Below are 19,455 nucleotides of genomic sequence, written 5' to 3'. Positions count from 1 at the left end.
ACCCTGTGTCTCCCTGGCCCTACGACCTTATTCCTCCATCCAACCACTTGCCCTGGCCAGGGACCATGGCAGTCAGCCTGTTCTCTGCCTCGTCTTCCAAGATGCCACTCTGTACCTTTCGTTTATTGCTTTTTCATCCAGAAAATATGGTATTAAATCCAATGTATTGATACATTACACATCATATTAACCATGCTTCTGTGCAGCACTCCTAAATTATCATGGGACAGCTCTAAATCCATCACAGCATCTTAGCTGTAAAAGAAAAGGGAGAACAATACTTTACATGGTAGGAACGAGCAGCAATTATCTCCACGTCTATTTCTGGCGGTGTCAGAAGAACAAAAGATTTATTTTGCACAAGAAGAACAGACTAAAACAAACACCAGTGACAGTAATTGCTCTCGCTTGTTTTATCCTTGTTGTTTGCAGTGTTGTTTTTTTTTATACGCCGCCACTTTCATCAGCATTTCATTGCTGGCATGGATCCTCAGCTGCTGAACCACCCGTCTCATCGTGCTGCTGAGGGCTGTTACATCAATTGCCTGAAGGTCTGCCCTCAGTGCCCAAAAGGTTTTGTGCATTGAGCATTGCTGCAGAAATGGCAGAAGCCAGGCGTTGGGGGGGGGGAGGAGGGGGAGCAGGTGGGTAAAGCAGGGAAAAAGCGGGGCTGGATGGAAGGTCTGTGAGGTGTCTAAGTTTCATCCAACTTTCTCCCGCTTCAGTTTCAGGTTCATGACATCCTGGTGGTGTAATTTACCCAGAACTTGCGGACAGATAAAGAGCTAATAGGAATTTTATCAAAGTTTATTTTCTGCTAGCCTGTTTCAGACGAGGGACTTGACCCACAATCTGCTGAAGCTTTGATGAATGCACTAATCACCCTCCGTTTGCTGCTCAAAGATAGCAAGTTCTTGGTTATTCTTGTCTTCTTTTCCTACATGAATCAAAGACTGCTTGGGTCACTCTGTTATCCTTACGGCAAGTTTGCAGCACAGCAGTGGGAGGCCTGCCCTCTGCTCACCCAACCCAAGCCTGGTCAACATCTCAGCTCCCTGCCCTGGGTGTCCTCCTTTGGACATGAAGCCACAGAGTGGAGACTTTGGTGAATGCCAAGTCACCTCCAGGACATGAAGCTGTAGGTTCAGGACATCACTGGGGTACACACAGAGCCTGCGTGTGCTCCTGGGTCAGTTCACATCCCGTGTCTACAATTTCATGCCACTTCTAGAACAAGAACCCTTAGGGTCTAGCTGCTGATACCAGATCAAGTATCTCATTTTCTACTTTCTTGCCAATAAAAACTTCCATCCTGCTGTATTGAACATGTCAGCAAAGCTGGGAGAGGCAAAACACGGATGCCCGAGAATGTTGTTTCTGATTTGAGAAGGAAAATAAATAAATAAATAAAAGAGGTATTGCAAATTAACTGTTGTGGTGGGAATATTTTAGCAAGAGCGGGGTGACAAACTGTCAGAAGAAGGCCCCCGCCCACACGCAGGTGAGGATGTGTTGCTGTGCCCCAGCACAGTGACTGGCTGTCCCTGGGATGGAAAATATTTCAGTACTTTGCTTTGAAAACGCGCGGGGATGTTAACATTTCACTGGAGACGATGCGCATTATCTGCCGTAATCAACGAAATGCACCCGTGGATGAGTCAAATGTGACATTTAGTCTGTGCTTCACAGTGACATGAGAAAAAGATCCCCACACACACAGCGCCTCTCTCATGCAGCAGAGCCACACAGACCCCACTCAGGTTGTTTCCTACACGCACTCTCAAAATAGGGTTTACATCAGATCCAGAACAGCGTGTGGGCCGAGAATTGAATTTCATCCTTTAAGGTTAAATCTGGGCGAGCATGACACCATCTGTGTACCTTGCCCATTTCACACGAGAACACGCCGCGTGTTTGCCAACGTTTTGAGCACTGTGTAACATGACTGCATGGGCAGAGCCAGGAGAAAAGAGTGGTTCTGGGAACCACGGCCATCGTGTACCACGCTCATTAGAGCAGGTGAAGAGTATTTGCCTGAAATGTTACTTCCTTATAAGAGATAAGAGTTCCTTTAAGCAGAATTCAAAATCAAACACTGCATCAATACTTTCAGGCAACTTTCTGTCTATAAAGACATCTGTTACTATTGGAGGCTGAATAGCGAAAGGCAAAGATTGATAAAGATGCTGTCATTCATTACTTTCAAATAATTTAAAAGTCCCTGATAAGATCAGACATGCAAAATGACTGCTTGGCAGTCTGAAAAATCAGTGTTTAGAGGCTAGCAGTGCAAGCTCCATTCCCAGTCATGGGTAAATCACCTCTGCTGTAAGAGCTTCATTAAATGCCAGGTACACCATCCAACCCTATTCTGCTTTGGAAAGGGCAGGAGCTGAATGCATCCATCCTGGGCAGGGGCCAAACATCCCTTTTTGGTGAATTTGGGGGCACTGCCTGCTGGCATTGGGCTCAGATTTACATTTTTGGGCATGAATTGGTCAACCCCCTGGTCTTCCTGCTCCCCAGTAAGGGTGGGATGCTACAGGGCAGGATGCTTTGTGCCTGTTGTTTTGCTTAGTGGCTGGGGGAGGGCTGGGGTTTGGGTTTGGGATGCAGGGGGCAGAAGGGGAGCAGTTCAGCCACCTATTGACTGCTGGGACAAAGACACTTTTCTTGTATGTACAGTTATAAATTGTGATTTCATTAACTTATTTCTAACTACAGCCCTCAGCACAAATGAAAGCTTTCCTGATGTGTTAAGAAACAAGTCGTACCCACCTCCCTGGAAGGCAAAGCCCATTGCCAGCGGGATAACGCACAGACGGGTTGAACCAGTTCAGCGCGGCTGAACTTCTGAACCGGAGCTGGATTGCGTCCCACCGCTTTGAAGCAAGGAAGGATGCAGCCGCATGACTTTCTCCACCAAACCACATAAAAATGCCCTTAAAGTCAGCATCTGGAGACTGCTTTGGCCTGGGGGGCTGAACAGGACAGAGGAGCTGTGTCCGGGAGCAGCAGCTGGGTGACAAGGCGGAGAAGGAAACCTAAAGCTGTGGTGCAGTGACGGGCTCGGTGGGGACGACAGGAGGGTGGGGAAGTTTGAAAGATCTGTAGTGCTGGTGTCTGGAAAGTCGTCAAAGCCCTTATCTGATGGGTGAGAGGGAGATGAATGAACACGGCTTTGCTGCACAGCCTCGATCCCTCCCAGGAAATGTCAGTAGAGCCAACAAGAGTGCTTTGTGTGTAAATGCCTAAAATCAACATCCCTTAGTATCTGAAGGGTGTAAGTGATGGAGAATGGGCTAGTTCCTGTCAGAACTTCCCTCGCCACACACGGCCTGGTCACATGTGAGCACTTCGCATCTATGGCTTGAGGCAATGCTGAAGTTGTCCAGGGGCAAGGGCACAGATGGAGTAATTTACCCCATGGACGGAGTAATTTATCCCTCTTTGGAGAGGACAGAGATGCCTCTGACTTCACGGCCCCTCAGAGGTTTGGCTTTAGGGTCTCTGTAGGGCCCTTCCCTGCAGGGTGGTATTTAATGACTGCTTTCTAGAATAGAAATCTGAAGACCTCAAAGGCCTCTCCAGCTTTCCATGGTGAAGCCTTCATTTGGGTGGTTTAGTGGTGAAGATTAGATCTGGGGTTTCCTCCAATAACCTACTACATCATAATTTACTTCCATTACTAATACTCCAACAGATTTCAATGACCTTTGTGAAAATAAAATCAGCCTAGATTGACATATTTGTTTTAGAAGATGCTAATCAATATCTATTTTGTTAGCCAATATGGTTATGTCCCCGGTTATTGTGATTTATTTCATTTTTGTTGACCAAAGGTGGTTGAATGGGCGATAACAGTACTGAAAGTGGCAAGGGTTAATAAATTCAGATGAGGTTGTCATCTTATTACCAGAGTGCAGGAAGTGAAGCACAGCCATTTAATTAACCTAGTCGCAATGAATTTCATGCAACACGCAGTTAACACTCCATCTATTAAAACTGCGAAGCAGATGGTAGTGAGCAGTTTTGTCTGCCGTAAATAGGGTACCAATTTAAATTACTTGCTGCACAGGATTTTATAGGACAAAATTATCTAGATATTAAATGGTGAGATATTTAATAATCTCTTTCTTTTAAGTCATGCATATATAAGACTCTTGGTCCATGAGTAGAAAACTCAATTATTTCCATGAAATCCCCAAAACAGAGAGCTAAAAAAAAAAAAAAAAATGAAAAAGCAAACTGATGAATTGGCATTTTTTCAGAACTTCAAGGCCTCTCTGCTGGAGAATAAATACACCATTATAAAGTTTTACCCTACTTTCTCTATCTGTGTAGATTTTTATTATTCACACAAATGGGTAATCCTGGTAGACTATTAAAAGACCACATTTCTCAACAGACCAGTGGTTTCTCTCTTGCTCTTGAGAAATGATTGTGATAAATATTATCAAATTTAACATTTCCCTTTTCATTTCACACAGTTAGGGAGAATTACGTGAGCACACGACCACATGTACTGGCCAGGGGCTATACATTAAAGGTGCTGTGGGTGCCTGATAGAATAGCTGGTTTGCTTTCACTGTCTGTTACCCCACAGGGAGGAATGCACACTTTGAAAAAAAAAAATAAAATGAAAAAGAAATAAAGAAACCACAAACGTGTGATATGGCTTCATATGCACATCATGATTTAGATGCTTTTGGACCTCACCAGCTCTTGTAACGATTTTGTGTTACAGAATTGCTGTCCTTGTATAAAATACAGGGTACAAATGCTTAGAAGAAGCCAAGAGGTTCTCATAAAATCATTATTGCCTCAGGACTGTGTGAAATTCATTTGCCAGCAGAGAAGCAAATGTTTGTTTGAAATCAGAACAGAATCAGGGGAAGAAAAAAGCCTGAGCCAGCAGAGCAAGTAGGTCGCTGCACCCACAGGAGCCTTCGGCTTCCCGCATCCAAGGGAAGGGCAGAAAATTGCCTTTCAGCTCCTTCAGAGAATACAAATCTGATGGACCAACCTCTTTCGGCATTCTCCTTCTCCCTTCGAAGACAGAGGCTTGACAACAAGGCTCTGCTGCTGGTGAATAAGGTTCATTAAGCCCGCAGAAAGCTAGAGGGTGTGCATTCATTTATTTGAATGACTCTCCAAGACTCCTTTATTTGAATGACTTTTTCCTCAGAGAGGCAGAAGGCAAGTGTGTCCTTTGTCACCTCCTCTGATTGCTCTGTCCACTGAACCGCTAGCAATAGCTATCAGAAAGTCTCCAGAGATTCAAGGCATCACAATCCATGACAAAGGACATAAATTGCTCTTTTCACAGATGACATCCTGCTTTATCTCAGTAAAACACAAATCTCTGTTCAACGCCTAAAGAAGTCCTGGAGCATTACTTCACTGGATCCAAGCTTCATGTAAATATGACTAAATCAGAGGTGATTCTTACACAATCGCCCTGACAGGATTTTTTTTTTTCATTTTCTATGCCACTGACCCTCAGGCAAATTCAACTATTTGTTGCTATCAACCCCACCCTATTTGAGCAAGCTGCTGTAGTCCTTTTTTAATCCTCACATCAAGGTCTATTAATGACAAGATCTTCAGTTGTTCCTGTACGTAGGGACCCAGTTTAGGTTTGTCTTCATCAAAAATGAATCATATGTACAGTACTAAGCAGCAGGTAACATGCAAAAGAAATCAAGACTCAACTTTATGAAGCTCAATAAAAAAAAAAATAAAATAAAAATAAGGCTTAACCCAGTAGGGAAAATTGGTTGATGAGTAGTTCTACTCATGTGGAGCTCCCAGCCTTCTGCTCAAGGAGCCATGGGAGCACTGGACTACACCTTGTCCTTCATGGCTGGTTTGTGACAAAGGCTTATGGACTTCTTGAGGAGCAGAGGAAGATCTGGAGACCACCAGACTCCGATGAAAAAAGGCCAGTCACATTACATTTCTGCAGACAGGCTCCCCTCCAGGCTCTCACAGGACACCACAGCAGCATGGCACAGTGCTTACAAGACAGGAAGGAGAGGACTGATGAAGACAACATGATCTTTGTTCAAGACTGTAACCTAACAGACTGAACAGTACAAAATTAAATTTTATTATATTTCTTTTCAAACATACTATGAGCTATTTCCTTCCTAGTCATTATCACTGAAGAAGAAACAGATGGACAGACAGCCAGGGGGAGGAGACAGCATCCTAAGTCACAGGAGCTCCCACTGCTGCAACTGGGGTCTCCACCCTACTTCACTCAGAAAATTAATTAATTAATTAAACATTAAAAAGGCATGCTAATACCACAAGTTTGAGAGTGGCAGCTTTTAAGCTGCTACAAGTCACTGTTACTCCATGGATACCAAAGCACATCAATATCCACAGCTTGAGAATATCCCCTTCTTGAAACATTTTTAGTAGGGTTTCCTCTGAATACCCTTTAAAACTTGGAAGATGCTACTGCAAGACTATAAAATAGACAAAAATATTGATAAGGTATTGATGAATATTCAATGCATATTGATATTGTTTGGATATTGATTGGATACTGATTGTACATTGATGTATTTGGTAAGACAAATCAACATTGTGCTCGGCTCTGGTGAGGCCGTACCTCGAGTACTGTGTTCAGTTTTGGGCCCCTCACTACAAGAAGGACATCGAGGTGCTCAGAAGAGTCCAGAGATGGGCGACGAGGCTGGTGAGGGGTCTGGAGACCAAGTCCTACGGGGGGCGGCTGAGGGAGCTGGGTTTGTTCGGCCTGGAGAAAAGGAGGCTCAGGGGCAACCTTATCACTCTCAATAAGCACATTAAAGGAGGCTGTAGTGAGGTGGGGGTTAGTCTGTTCTCCCACGTGCCTGGTGACAGGACGAGGGGGAATGGGGTAAAGTTGTGCCAGGGGTGTTTTAGGTTGGATATTAGGAAGAATTTCTTTACCGAGAGGGTTGTGAGGCATTGGAATGGGCTGCCCAGGGAAGCGGTGGAGTCACCATCCCTGGAGGTCTTTAAAAGACATTTAGATGTTGAACTTAGTGATATGGTTTAGTGGAGGACTTGATAGTGTTAGGTCAGAGGTTGGACTCGATGATCTTGAGGTCTCTTCCAACCTAGACAATTCTGTGATTCTGTGTAACATTATTGGTTAGTCTGAGATGCTGAGGCACTTTATGGCAAAGCAACCAGCCTGGGCCAACTTGAGATGTCAAAATCAGCACTAGAAAAAATCCCTGTCTCCTGTCTGCCAAGCCAGTGCTTTATCAACAAAGTGCATTGCTCTTTGGTATATTCATTTATAATGCAGATTAGGTGGATGAGAGGGAAATTTAATCATTTAGAATGACTAATAACTATGCTAATGTCTTCAGATAAAATAAGCATTCACATATGCTGAAAGCCTTTATAGTGTAATAAACTTCTGTTATCTTTTGAGGCGTGCAGTACTTTGATTTTTGTATACCAACTCCTCTTTATTTCAAGTGCAATAAAAACATATTTCATAAAAGGATTGAGAAGCTAGCAACTGCAGAACCTCGTATCAGCAATGCTTATACAAAGTGCTGACAAGCTACTCAAAACAGTGGGCTTGGCGGGTTTTTTGGTGGCTTAGGGCTTTTTGCTGTGTGACAAAATGGGTCAGAGCAGCTCAAAGAGTTGGACTCCAGAAGTGACAAAGAGCTTTAAAAGTTCTGGTTTCAGTGAGTTTGAGAGCTGGGTGGGCAGGATCACGAATCCCCGTGTAATTTATTATTATTATTTACACAGCTTTCCTTTCGTGCCTCTGGCCAAACACCCACTTTGATCCTCTCTCTAAATTCCTATTGGCATTCCCCAGGGCACAGACACACTTTGGTGTCGGGGACTAAATGACATTTCAACAATTTTTCTCTGCTGTTGCAGGTGCCATGGGCCAGTGATCATGTCAGACACTCGGAGACTTTCCTGTGCCTGCAATTTCTTTGCTACACTCCCCACGCTGCAGCCACAGATCCCAAAGTTACAGTGGCTGAGGTGTAGATGTAGTTGAATGTGTTAGGAGGCAGATTGCTTTCCTTTGAAGAAATCCCAGGTGATGCTGCTCCAAGATGCAAGCTGACAGTCCCCATGCCCAGCAGCTTGCTCCGCTGGGGCTCAGCCTGTCGCTCCACTGGGAAAAACGTGATGCTGTGCTTTGCTGCTGTGCTGCCACTCACCGTGTTGTGGTTCTTCTGCGTGGAGCTCTCCAAAAAGTAAGTGAGGAGGCAGGGGAGAAAATAATCTGTGGGGGAAACAAAAAGAAGAAGCTATTGCCACTATTAATTCCAACCTACAATGGAAAAAACATCAAGTCGGTTTGCAGAAAATCAACAGTTTAAATAAGAAAAAATATATATACATATATAAACTACAGTAATATTATTTGTATGATCCTTTTCCCTTAAGAAAAAAAAAATGTAATATTAAAAATACCTAGCCTATAAAAAGAAAGAAACCCCTGAGAAGTGACATTGACATATTAAACATGTCATCAGAAACACTGGAAGGTTTGGGGGTTTGGTTTTCCTTTTTAATGAAACAATGAAGGATAGGTAAAATTGAAAATAATAAAATAATAATAATAAAAGAGCAGAAAGTGATGGTGCATCATACCAGTGAGAGCACAAGCCTCACTGAAACCACTGGAAGAGGAACATCCCCTAAAAGAAGGATGGGGCCCTACTGAAGGAAGATGGAAGGAAGCCCAAATGGGAAAATGCAGCTCTTAGACAGTTTGTCAGGCAAAATTGCCTGTATGTTCACATCTCCGTGGTGATGCACAGGTTATATTTGGTACTTGAAATTTTGTCATTTGCACTCCGCTAAGTATTTGTCTGTGAGAACCTGTGCTTAAATTGCACAATTAATCAGTCATGCTGGAAAGAAGCACTGCAGAAAGGAGACAAAGTGACTGACAGTCTCTCTTTAAATATGCACTGTTGATATTTTCTAAGCTAACCTAGTTTATAAAAGATAATTTGGAGGAGGAGAGAGGGCTGCAGAAAGATGCCTTCGTGTAGACTTGGCAGCCTTCCTTTTTATGTCCCTAAAGCTGCATGTGGGTGCATTTCAGTCCCTCCACTGCCTCCAGGTTTAGCTGCAGGGAGCTGAAGCCGGTGCTGATGCCACCACAGATGCCTTCCTCACTTTTTGGGGGTTTTTCATGTATTTTCTATCCCAGCCTGTGTGCTTCCATACTATCTGGTAACCTTACAGTTTTGAAATCCATATTTCCCAGTGGCTGTATTCTTCATTCAGATGAACTATGAAAAATAAAGGGTAATGGGAGAATATTCAGGATTTAACATTTCCCTGCAATCATGGAAATAACCGGCGGTGAGGATGGCACTCACGGGCAGCAGGCAAGCTGCTGTAGGAGCATGTGTGCAGCCTGTCCCACTGCATGGGTGAAGCTTTCAGCGGAGACCTGGGTTCCTTTCCTTGCCCTGGCACAGCCTTGCTGGATGAGCAAAGACAACAGCAGTCTGCATCAGCTTCCTTCGGCTCCTTGGCATAAAAGTCATAAATAAATGAAAGGTGGGAGTGTTTAGGAGGAATGTTTCCTTATCTTTTAATTAAGAACGTTATAGAGGTGGTTTGTGTTGTGTTGTTTTTTTTTTCATTTTGCAAGGTGCACAGAGTGGTAGATTTTTCCAGTCTAGCCTCTTATAAGCCAGTTATGCGATATGCAGTGAGAGCCATGAGAGGCATTCAAATTATCTCTTCTGAGCCCTTTTTATTCTTATTTTAGTTTCAGTGGAACTGGGCCTGTTCCATATGTCCTGATTCACTACAGGGTGCTTTTGTTGTCCGAGGAGTGGCTCGGTTTGATCAAGATGCTCCTGACCTCCTTTGTGAAACCAAGTATTGACTCAGTGTGTGAGGAAGAGTCTGCCTAGTGGAGCATCCAACCCAAAACCTTTTTTTTTTTTTTTTAAAAAAAAAAAAAAAAAAAAACTTTATATAGGTTCTATTCAATGTAAGCAAGCAAAAAAAAAAGGACATTATACAATTTCCTATTACATAGACATTTAATCTTCTGTTACCTGATTAAAATCTTAATCAGAAAAAAAAAAAACCTCTTCTGAAATAAGAACACTATCATGTATTTTTAGCAGTCTTGGGCTTCTATCAATATGAGAATAAAAGGTGCTAGAACAGTAACAGTGAGAGTGGGTAGCTCTTGTTTTTGGCTCTGGGTGTGTGAAAAAAAAAATTATGTTGCTATTATCTGCCTGTTACTATTCTCTATTCACAGGTAGGGAAACAGGCAAAAGATATGCACCATCATAACTGAGTGAATGTTACAAAGGCATATCACTAGGTCATCAGCTCAACCCTTTTTTAACAGCTGTAATTTCAGCAAAGCTATGCCTCAAATGGTAAAAAAAAAATAAAATAAAAAATAAAAAAGTGAGATATATCTGGGACATCCTCAATAAAGAGCCATAAAGATGTTGGCTAGAACACAGCCTATGACTATATTTAGATATACGACTCCCTGGATAGCGCAATCACCAGGCTGGAGCACTAACAGTTGGTTTATGGTGCTACTATTTCCCTTTTACTTCCTCGTTCCTGTGCATGCCACACAGGGCAAACACGCACCGGGGCTCGCAGGGACACATGGGGCAGGGACGTTGTGCCGGGGAGGTGACAGCACACGGGCTCAGGGTGACACAGTGCCCACATTGTGCCGCACTCCTCCTGCGCAAGGAATCCCTGGGCGAGAGCGCTCCTTCCTCCTCCCACCCACGTCGGCCCTATAGGGCTGTGTGGTGACACCAAATCCTTTTCACGGGGCTCTTTCACTTGGATGATTTCCAGTGGATGCCACCAGGCACTTGCAGGACTGAAGGCTCATAAAACACAGGGTGTTTTAGGTCAGACCAGACCATCTGATCAACACAAGTAGGTAATTTTTCCCTACAACCTGGCCCTGTGGGCATCACGAGGGCTATGTGCCCAACACCCCCCTCTGCGGACATGTTGTGAAGCTGGCCTGGCAAGGAGAAAGGCAAAGCTGCACTCTGAAAGAGCTGTAGCAAACTATTTCCCCTATTCCTCCATGAAAAGTAAAGGGAAAAGATGTTCTCCTTCTTGTCTCCATCTACCTGAGCAAGGTGTGTGTGCTACACAGATCTGCGTACACCTGACGCTGGGTCGACAACGTGTGTACCACCATCACCTGCAATAAAATCAGCCCCTGAAGAACAAACAAACAGGAAAAATCACAGCTTCAGCCAACATACAACCATCAGCAAAAACCACCAGCGTGGACACACTTGAGCAGCGCAGCCACGTCGGCAGCTGTGGGCCCTGGGCTGCTGCCCACAGCTCCCGGTGCCTCCTGCCAGCGCACCGGCCCAGCACTCGTAGCACCGCTGCAGCTGCAATCCACAAAAAGTCCAAGGGAAAAACTTCCTGGCATGGGTGGATGGGCTCTGCCTCGCCTGCGGCAATGGACACGGGAGTTAGTTTGTTGGAAACAGCAAGAAGCGGTGCTTTTTTGGATGAGGAGCTGGAAGTAGAGAGGCCACGTGCTCTGTGTATCTCAGCTTGAGCGCCCTATGTTAATGCTGCTTTGATACAGGGAAAATACAAAGCATGCCGAAAGCCTGGCAAATAAGGCAGAATATTTTCCAAAATGTACATAAGGAGGAGATATCTGTAGGGTTGTCCAGCCTCGTGGCTGTGTGCTCACCGGGGGGGGGGGGGGGGGGGGGGGGAGGAAGGGTTTCTCCTAGCACAGCATTGCAAACACAGGGCAGATCAGGAGGTCATTCACCTTCTTGTACAAAGCGAGCAGGCTTGGCCATTGTTCGAGGCAATATCATACACTGCTACGGATGGATCCGTGGTGTACTCTCCTGCTTTAATTTCTGCTGCAATGAATTTCCAGGAATACGGGGAGTTGTGTTAACGTTGGAGCCACAGCAGGATCCGCTGAGTTGCTTGTCCCAGCTGTTAAACGGAGGGGCTGAGGATGCTTTCTGCCTTGTTTTCTGCAGCTGATTTTAAATGTAGGAGATGCACATGATTAAAATAAAGTGCCTAGTACGCAGAGATCATATTTTAACCTCAGGGTGTGTGAGAGAGACAGGCAGAATGAATTAGTTTCTGAATCAGTTTCTGAATTAGCGTTTGTAACAGCCCCACAAACACTTAGACAAATTCATAGTCAAAAGGATAGTGTCAACATTTTATCTAAAAGCCTCTTTAAGGAGTTTCGTTGCCTTATGTTGAAAATCTAATCTTTAAAAAAAGCTGATATCTAGAAGTTTGGCTTAATTTTCAAATGTGTCAATTAATATTTTCCTTCATTTGACCTATTTATCTTAAAACATTTATAATCTGTTGGGGAGACGTCCATATCTAAATGTCCAATTTGGTTTGTTTGTTTTTTAAATCTGCCGTTCTCTTGCCAAGAAATTAAACAAACAGATGCCACTCTTTTTGAGGGGCTCCATTAAATACAATGTCTTACGCACCATCTGCTGGAGCTGCAGCAGCAATTAACAGATACACGCTATTCCCAGAGCAGAGCTGACATCAATTGATGATGCCGGGATACTGGTAATTTCTCCTTCCCGCTCCTCACCCTCCCTCCTCCAACCCCCTAAATACCTACAACGCAATATTTCTGTGTAAGAGCCTGGGTCTGCTGAGAAAAATAAAAAATAAAAAGTAATGGGAGAGTCATCCTACAACCCAGCTCTTCCTCTTAGCTGAGTGGATTGACTACTTATCCTAGAAAGAAAAGTTCCCCTGGTCTTGTCCTCAGTGTCTGTGGCCATACTACTGTGACTTTTCATGGACTATCAGGCCAGACTGGTCTTTACACTTCGCCTCCTCCCATTCTCTGACTGGCAGAAGTGGGGATCCAGGGGCTTCTCAAGACACCAGAAGGCTCTTTAAGGCACTAAGAGATGAGTACAAAAATCTCAGTGTACCTGAGGTGCCAGCTTTCCTTTCAAATTAACACAGAAAGTTCCCTTCTGAATATATTGGACTGCCTATTCCCATAGCTAATGATAATGCATCCTCCATGCATCCTCATGACCTCCTCCCCAAGAATTCATTGCAAAAGTCTTCAGAAGAATGGAAATTGTGCCCAGGGCATGGACATGCTGTTTCTACTGTAGGTCATAAATACACTTCTGCATTTCTGTACTGTTTTCAATAAATTGTTTGCACTGCTGCATTGGTCAAAGGATTTCTTTGCCTCCATTTGTCAATCCTGCCCTCAAGAAACATAATTTCTTCTCTGAAGCATGTAAGAAATAAAGTGATCTCATGGTTTAGCATCTCAAATGCAATGCTCGCCCTGACCATGGCTGAAAATGGATCCTTGCCCCCGTGGCATCTGTGAGCCAGCACTGCAGCTCTGGGGGCAGACATTAAGTGCAGAAAAATTAAGTCTGACAGGTGATTTTGATGGAACTGATGCCATAACCCAGCTCCTGATATTTAGGCCTTCCTTATCCTGAGATATAATATTTTCTCTGGGACAGGTTAACTACCGCATTTGCATGTTGTAGCCAGTTTGGGATAGACAGCTGTGCATTATTTTGGAAATGAAAATTTCCACCCTGACAATAAATCTGTATAGTAATTATCCTTATTGCTCTGTATGGTGGCCATCTGCAAAGGCGATCTGAACTAAAAAAGGGTGTCTCGTAAATCAGATACGATCTAAATTCTTCCAATAGTTTGTAAATCTGCCCAGGGTTTAGAGATTAATTGAAGCAGACAGCTTAATACATTAGCCTTTCACCTCTGTGGACCTGGGTTCAAGAGCTGGTTTCGGTCAAGAAGCGGAAATTTCATCATCGTCATTTAAGGACGTGGCTGACCATGTGAAGTCCTCAGTGCAAAGAAGCTCAAAGAAAGCCCACAGCCATTAACATGAAGCCCCCTTGGTAACCTGCTGGTACTGCTCACAGCTCTCAGTGCTCTTGATGAGGGTTTGTGTTGAGGGTCGTAAGCATCTTTGCTGCTGATACCTTACTCTGAGGTTACTCATGTAAGAACAAAGTCAGTTATCTGAGGAACATTAAGGGTGGCCCTATGTGAACACTGGATATAGCACCCTGAAGGAATTTTTATCCTAAAAAAAAAAAAAAAAAAAAGACAGGTCATTGAAGGAATTGCACAAATAACGGGGCAGATGAAGACAGGAGAGGACGTTCCAGTCAGCCTTTTTGCAGCCCCCATCAGCCTGATGGAAGGTCTCATTCATTGTCACTCCTCATAGTCCCACCCTACTGCTCGCCCACACCCATGTGCACACGTTAAGGGCACGCATGGTGCTGCTGGTGCACCACCTCCATCCTCTGCAGAAGCACTGGCAACATGTCACCAGTCAGACACTGGGGATAGGAGATTGCAGAGGCTGCCCATCAAGAACGACACAGCTCGGCCCAGCCCATCTTGGCTTTTCTCCTCCCAGGGCTTGCCAAGACAGCAACACTGCAAAGAGAAGCTGGGTCAGCAAGCATTTCTTAATTTCTTTGTGTCTGAACAGAATAAAATGCAGTAGCCTGCACCATTAAGGACCACCTTTCTCCTGGTTTGCTTTGTCTGACAGAAGACAGGGACACTGCAGAGGTCCTTGACGCAGCCTCAGGCCTTTGGTGCATTTTGTCACTCAGCAGTGACCCTCAGCATCCAGTCCTTGATGATAGGGAGGCAAAGTCAGCTTCAGAGGGATGCTCACCTGCTGAAGGTGAAAAACATAGCCAGCATCCACAAAGGTGCTCAGGTGGTCAAGCAGACCCTCCATGCCTGGCCAGCAGTGGCTGGCCCTCACCTGGTGCCACCAAGAGGCCACTGCCCATGGCTCTGGTTTGTCAGCAGCTCATTTATAGTGGCTTAGCACTGACTGCTAGGGGCAGAGCACACTATAATCTGCACCCGTATCAAGGTGGGGGAAAGGGATTGAGCAATAGCAGTGTCAGTAGCAGACACCTCTCCAGGGAGCTAACCACTCTGAATCCCTATTAAATAGTTAGCACATGGTTGGGAGTCACTTGACGGGACTGTCCCTGCAAGTATGCCTGTGTAGATTTATGGTCCTCATACCCTTAAGACCACCCTGGAGAAATACCCATCCAAACATAAAAATTACCCGTGACCCTTGGCTTTGACTTGGTGACCTCTCCCTTTCCTCAACACATGCCCTGTCTGCTTGTGATTTGTCAGCTGACTAACGAGATCGGGTGAGATCTCGCTGTTAATGGACATCTGAAAAGAAAATGTGATTCTCCGGAACCCGTAAACACACACAAAGAATCTACCAGTATGTTTCCATTTGGGTTTCTTTGGGGTCTGCTTGGAACTAATGTCGTCCTGGGGGTTTTAACCTTACAAATATGCATTCCTGACTTGTGCAGGTCAGAGGTGAGATGAAAAACACACTGTGAAATCCAGTGATAGAAAGCTTAATCATTTATTTTTTGCCTCTCATCTTTTCACTTGTTCCAGCTGGTTCGAAAGCGCTTGGATCCTACCAGCAAGGATTACATACTGAAAACAAACCTTTGCCAGTGGTAGAACCAGATCAGCAGAAACAGGACAATAGTCTTTTTCATGCCACAGAAATGCAACTAAGCAGCATACAGTTTCATGTGTGCTTACACTTTTTTCCCTCTCCTGCTTAAATTATGAAATACTATTTACTAGCAAACATTATAGTTCACTTTTTAAGGGAATTAATATGATTAAAGGCTTGGTTGGAAGTGATGATTGAAGTTCCAACTATTAAAATGCACATCAGTGTGCAGGGAAAATAAAAAGGCACTGAAATTCTTTTCAAACCCAAGCACCAGGTGCGTTAATTACATTTCATTGCATGTTGGTTTATTACTGCGGTCACTTGTGCCTTATGATCTGCATTAACACCTGCGTTCTATGGATATCTTGGTATTTCACTAAACAAGATGAATATTGGCCAGATGGTGACTCCAGTAGGAAGCATTTCACATAGATTTCCCTGCTCTGCACAGTTGCCTGCAAAGGAATCCTGAATGTCACACTAAACCAAACCAAACAAAAAAGGCACAACACTAAACCTGCGATTAACTGCCTTGACAGTATATTCACAAAGGATCGGATGACAGTGGGATCCAGGCCCTGTGATGTGGTCCTTGCTAATAAATATCCCGTATGGGCTACAATGACATCTTTACTGTGTGCAGTTTTGGGCACCACAGCATAAGAAGGACATAAAACTATTAGAGAGTGTCCAAAGGAGGACTACAAAGATGGTGAAGAGTCTGGAGGGGAAGACGTATGAGGAGTGGCTGAGGTCCCTTGGTTTGCTCAGCCCAGAGCAGAGCAGGCTGAGGGGAGGCCTCATGGCGGCCTGCAGCTCCCTCACGAGGGGAGCGGAGGGGCAGGGGCTGAGCTCTGCTATCTGGGGACAGCGACATGACCCAAGGGAATGGCATGGAGCTGGGACAGGGGAGGGTCAGGCTGGGGGTTAGGGAAAGGGTCTGCATGCAGAGGTGGTCAGGCACTGGGACAGGCTCCCAGGGCAATGGTCACGGCACTGAGCCTGCTGGAGCTCAAGAAGCACTTGGACAAGGCTCTCAGACACATGGTCTGATTTTGGGGTGGTCCTGTGCGGAGCCAGGAGTTGTATTTGATGATCTCTGTGGGTGCCCTCCAACTCAGGATATTCTGATTCTATGGCCATTTTTACCAACATTTTGCTCCTGTGGGGCAACCCTGTCTGGTACAGAAATACAGTTCAATAGAAAAGTGGGTCAGCCCAGGTCTCAAACACATAGCCCAGATGACTTGGTGTTTTTGTGTGTGTGGATTGTGTTTTTTTTAAAAGCTGCGTATGTGACCTTTCTTCCCCAGTACAGGTTAGTTAATGTACAACAGGCGTTCAACCCCAGAGAACTGCCACGACAACAAGTTAGTACCTAAACCTGACCACCCCTGGCACCCTACCCTTTGACCAAAATAGGGAGGATTTCAGATAGGGAGGAGAGGTGGGAAGGGACACAGCCCTCACTGTCCTGCTGCTATTGTCAGACTCATGTCTAACAAACCAGAAGTTACTTGCTGACTTGCAAAAGAAAATAGCAACGGTGCTCAGATTCACACTAGCATGGTATTGCACTATTACAAACTTGGTCAAACCTTCCAAAATGTGCAATTAACACCAATGTTAAACCCACGTTAACTAGAAAGCCCAGTATCATTCCAAAGGACAAGAAACCAAAGCACATGAATTAACCGTGCTGCATTTCCCCTGGTGCGCTTCCACCCAAGGCTGCCGTTTCGTTGCAGACCAATATCCCGCTCTTGGGAGAGTGTGGGCAAATCCTATTATAAGTTAAGATTAACCATCAGTCAGAGAACTTACCAGTGCAGAGATCAAATATAAAAGATGTATGTTCTGTGTCATCTGTTTAGCAACCTTAAATTAGCTCGCACGGGTGGATCGTGCTGGCCAAATGGCAGAACATGTGCTGGAAATGGAAATCAGAGTCAAAACAGAATCCTGTGGGATACCCCAAGCAATTTTAAAGCAGCTATCTTATTACCTAGGCAATTTTCAGGGACAAGAAGAATTCCAACCTAGCCGACAGTCCTCTCTGGTCCCACCTTGGTGAAACTACTTCATTATTATTTCAGTGGTGCCTGGAGAGCCCTGCCTGACGCTCTGGATTCTCTGCAAAACCCCTCCCAACAACCCACAATAAAAGGCATCTCCTGTGATGAAGGGCTTATGGTTTAATTTAAGGCAAGACACAGCAAGTGGAAGGAACAAACAACCAGAGAGATTAACAGGGAGAGAGGGATGGAAACAGTAAAAAGCACTTGTCCCTAGAGCCCTGGTATGTGTACACATACATGCTACCTATTGATTAATGCGTGCAAGGAGGTGTCAGAAGCCCCTTAACAAGAATATCAGGCACCCAGAAGGAATTAATAAAAGAAATACAGGTATGGGTGGAGGGCTGCAGGACGGCATCTCCAGTGGGATGTGCACTGGCCTGCCAGCCATGCAGGGTATCAGCGCATCCTGGACCTCTCCTGGGGGTGAAAGGAGGATATTGGGGGTGGGGGGGGGGCAAGTGATTTTAGGCCAACTTCTAAGGAAAACCAGACGTGCTGAGCCTACTTCCCCTCTTATTGCCACCCAGCATCGCTGCTACAGTAATAGATTTTTCAGGCACACATAACTCAGAAAGGATGCTCTAAAAGTGAAAAGCAATTTGCAGAGGTACTGATGGCAGCAGGATGCTTTTAGCATTTCTAGGTTTGTGTTTGCTCAGGGCCTGGGGATTCTCCAGAGGAGGCATGGTAATGCTAATGAAGTGCAAACCACTATGAAGGTGACAGCTGTAATCAAATCCCAGTGCCAGTTTGGAAGCAACATCTTAAGAAGCAAAGAAATAGTTTTGAAGAGGTCACTTCAAAAAAAAAAAAACAAAACATATATATATATGTATAAAAAATTCCTCTGGGTCAACAACATCACGTGCATCTCTCCCAGAGGAGGAGATTACCCCTTGCTCCTAGCCAAGGAGCATTACATGTGGGAATTTCTCATGCAACCTTGACAATGTGTAATAAAAATTCACTTTGAAAACAGAGCATCTCTGGTGGTGCCGACATGCTTTTGACTTTGCTCTTTCCTTCAAACACCACTCGTGATGCTGAACACTCATTCTCTTGGCCTATTTGTTCCTGGCAAACAAAGAGCAAATTCCCCTGGGTACAGCAATCCATTTTTAACACTCTGTAATTATTTAGAAAAATGTTTTGATAGGAGCAATGAAAAACTGGGGCATTTCAGGTGTCCCTGAGAAAGTTCTCAGTGCATGATGTGAAATGGGGACATAAAGACACTTTATTTATGGCAGTACCAAAAAAAAAAAAAAAAAGAGCAAACCTTTTCAGCTGTGGCATTTGAACCTCTGGATATTTGCAATTCATGGAACAGCCCCATCTGCACCTGTCACTTCCAAGTGCCAAAGGTACCACACTCCTCAGGGTCCACTGCAAAATGGTGAGGGAAGGGAGAAATAAGGACTTTGCTCCATGAGTGTTGCAAGCAGACTTCACAGCCAGCAATCAGAGCCTGGTAAACTGTCCCTTTCTGAGCAATTGTCTTCCTCTGTCCTCCCAAAATCTATGGGGCTTCATATGTTAATGTACCCTTTTGGGAAGCCCACTGATGGAAGGCATTATGGCAGAAAATGTCAGAGTCCTTCGGAGGAGCTTTGCAGCACGATGAGTTAATATGGCCCAAAGGCACATGAGGTTCATACAGACAAGGAAATGTGTCTCCTGACGTCTTCTGGCCAGCAGAGAACGTCAAGGATGAAATCTAGACACTAAATGTCAGCTCGATTTTGCAACTAGGGCATATTTCTCTTTGAAGAAGGAACAGGCAAAAAATCACCCAGC

The 19,455-nt window shown here is 44.6% G+C and overlaps 1 long non-coding RNA gene across 1 annotated transcript; it reads right to left on the bottom strand.

Annotated features, from left to right (window-relative positions):
- Positions 1 to 5,496: 5,496 nt before the first annotated feature.
- Positions 5,497 to 19,046, bottom strand: LOC119716928 (uncharacterized). The gene is made up of 3 exons (XR_005265745.2): positions 18,938 to 19,046; positions 17,402 to 17,507; positions 5,497 to 8,263 (listed from the first exon to the last, which is right to left on the bottom strand). It is a non-coding gene; the product is annotated as an uncharacterized lncRNA (long non-coding RNA).
- Positions 19,047 to 19,455: the final 409 nt, after the last annotated feature.

This window comes from Anas platyrhynchos, chromosome 4 (genome assembly GCF_047663525.1).
Source record: "Anas platyrhynchos isolate ZD024472 breed Pekin duck chromosome 4, IASCAAS_PekinDuck_T2T, whole genome shotgun sequence".
In the NCBI taxonomy this organism is placed as follows: Eukaryota; Metazoa; Chordata; class Aves; order Anseriformes; family Anatidae; genus Anas; species Anas platyrhynchos.
The sequence above is the reverse complement of the archived record's forward strand: the minus strand, read 5'-3'. Positions and strand labels throughout refer to the sequence as shown.